Source organism: Triticum dicoccoides, chromosome 3B (genome assembly GCF_002162155.2).
Source record: "Triticum dicoccoides isolate Atlit2015 ecotype Zavitan chromosome 3B, WEW_v2.0, whole genome shotgun sequence".
Classification (NCBI taxonomy): domain Eukaryota; kingdom Viridiplantae; phylum Streptophyta; class Magnoliopsida; order Poales; family Poaceae; genus Triticum; species Triticum dicoccoides.
Genome location: NC_041385.1, coordinates 548,167,301 through 548,170,449, shown reverse-complemented (window position 1 = coordinate 548,170,449; position 3,149 = coordinate 548,167,301).

Here is a 3,149-nt window from a genome sequence, read left to right as displayed (position 1 = left end):
CTTGGCGATCAAGACAAGGACTCCTCCCCCACCGGCGTATTCGGCTAGGACACTTGTTATCCTAGGCATTTGGTGCATTATATAAACCAAGGCCAGGCTAGTCGATAGATATACACCAACAATCATACCATAGGCTAGCTTCTAGGGTTTAGCCTCTCTGATCTCGTGGTAGATCAACTCTTGTACTACCCATATCATCAATATTAATCAAGCAGGAGTACGGTTTTACCTCCATCGAGAAGGCCCGAACCTGGGTAAACATTGTGTCCCTTGCCTCCTGTTACCATTGATCCTAAGATGCACTGCTTGGGACCCCCTACCTGAGATCCGCCAGTTTTGACACCGACACCGACCATCGCTAGGTCATCCTAAGCCACCTCCATCTCTTGCCCATGGTCAGCCACCACCATCTCTTGCCCATGGTCAGCCACCACCATCTCTTGCCCTTGGTCAGCCACCACTAGCGCTAGGTCATCCTCAGCCTGATGCCCATCGTCATCCTGCAGCTCCTCATCCCCACTCTACTCCTCTTCTCCCGCACTCCAGTCCGGATCATCCTTCTTGTTGTCTATGCTGCTGCCAGAATCACTGCTGCTTTCTCTACAGCCAGAATCGCTGCTGCTTTCGCTACAGTCAGAATCGTTGCTGCCAGAATCGCTGCTGCCAGTGTCACTGCTGCTGCTCCCATTACCTGTCCAAAATGCAAGAATGACCGTTAACAATCGATGTGAGACAAAGCCAAATGTAGAGGAATAAGAAGAGGCAGAACTTACCGGCATCATCATCGTCAGCGTAGCCCATGCGACACATTGTCGTGTTGAACACCTTCACGATGAGCATGGTGGTGGCGTCGTCGTACATGAAGAGAAGGAAGTACCCCAGCCGCAGGTCGTAGGCATGGTAGAACTTCTCCCACCCACGAGACAAGTACATGTGGCCCTCCTTGATCACCAACTCCACATCCCACTGCCTGCGAAATCCGCTGCCGGCCTGTTGCAGCTTCACATTATTTGGCGGATCTTCACCCATCAGCATGTTCATAAAACTGTCAGGCAGCCTCTACAGTTTGGGACAATGAGTGATGTAGCAAACAACAGATATCACAATGAGATGGGTGAAGGGGAGATCTCTCGTTTTATATACCTGCGTCATGGATGATACTGAAGTCGCAAGTATGATAGTGAAGAACTCGGAAGCATCCAACTCGTACTACAGTGTCGCAGAGCGGCGGTGGCTGCTTCTCGCCATCTCTGATAAGCAGCAGAAGAGACCAATTAGTACCCTTACAACAGATCATAAAACATGCATGATAACAGGCATTAGTCGCAAGTACCCCATATGTCCTATTTTTAGCAAAGTCATGCTAAAATTCACGGAAAGTTTCAGCATGACCTTTGCTGAAAATAGGACATATGGAGTACCTGAATTTGCCGGAACGGAAGTTAATAGACATTCCGGCAAACTCAAGGGCCTCTCGGGGTACCTGCACAATCATCACGACACGATGGTCGGAGAAAAAACCAAGCAAACTAGCAAAATCATCAGAAATTTTTTTCTATAAAAGATGATCATCATCTTTACAAGTCTTTCTCAATGTGATCACAAGTAATTCGGAGGAAGCACAAGTAATTCAGAGCAAAGATACAGCTTAATCCATGCCTCAGCTTATCAACATTCATTTCTTGTCAAATAAAGAAGAAGGAACAATTTATTTGTGACATAGTTACAAATGATGACAGAATGAAGCAAACACCCTACACTAGCCTAAAAACAAGTGAAGTTTCACCCATATAAGACCAAGTGAATTCTAGTCACACTGAATCTGAAAGAGAATGCAAAATGCTACTTGGTATTTTCAATCTGGATACTGCATAAATAGTGTTGGAATCTTGGTAATACACTAGTTCTAGAAGAAGTAGACAGACATATATACATCCATCTAATTCTAGAGGAAGTAGACAGAAATATGCATGAACCATCTAGCATTCAAACATATATCCGGAGGACTTGAGGATTCTTTAGTCCAAACAATACATGAACAGCTGCCGATATGCTTTTCTATAGACAAAATCTCTTGTCGTAAATGGAAGACGGGAAACATTAAAACTAGCAGAAGCAGACCAAATGTGCATGTATTCTATCTAGCTAAAATGTTATCACTATCCCACCCCAGATGTGTCGCCATGTTTGCTTACTGCATATGAAATGAACGGAGATATCATCAGCGTGAATAAGAGACAGGAAATAATAATTGTTGTCGTCAGCATCAATCAGAGAGAGAACGAATTAATTCTTGCAAAAAGCTAATTTTGCATGCGGGCAAGTACTTTTCCTAAGTGTTTGATGCTCTGCATCATCGATTCAGTTGGATGGAATCGAGCAATGGTACGAGCAGAAGTCGTATCAGCATCACAAATCAGAAGAACACACCCCCTAAGTCTGAAGTCTGAACAATTTGTTTCATTTTGGACACTGGCTACCACCAACCCTTGGGATGTAAAATGTTTCACAGCAAGTAGGCTTGGTCCACCAGACAAGAGTTCCTCCTGATGAAGAACTACTAGAATGGAACCGACAAACACAGGTGCCAGCAACCAACCATTACAAGCAACTAGAGCTATCAATCTACCCATGACTTGAAAGTGCTCCCAGCAGCTTGTATGTTTTCACATTACTGTACTACCTACTAACTGAGATGATGAGTAATCTAAACGGTCTCACTAACCTCATAGCTACCAGAACCCCTAGATAAGCAGCATGGGGGCAGGCGCGGCGAGCGAGCGCCGCTTGGGGGCGACTGGCCGGCGGGGCCGGGGCGTCGAGGAGGAGCGCAGGAACTTCCACGCGAAGACGACGGCGATGGCGAAGCCCGCGACGGCACCAAAGGACCCCGCGCTCTGCCAAGTGAGCCAGCTAGGGTTAGGGTTGGACGCGCGGGCGGGGCGGGCGGAGGGGGAGGGGAGCCCGTTGGGCAGGCGGGCGCGCTTACCTTGCGGCAGAAGAGGAGGGCGACGAGGTCGGAGATCCAGCGGTTGAGGGCCCGGGCGACGCGGCGCACCAGCGAGACGGCGTCCTGCTCGGCGACACTGGAAGAAGTCTCCTCCTCGTCCTTATCCTCCTCCTGGTCCTCCTCCTCCGGCTCGGGGCTC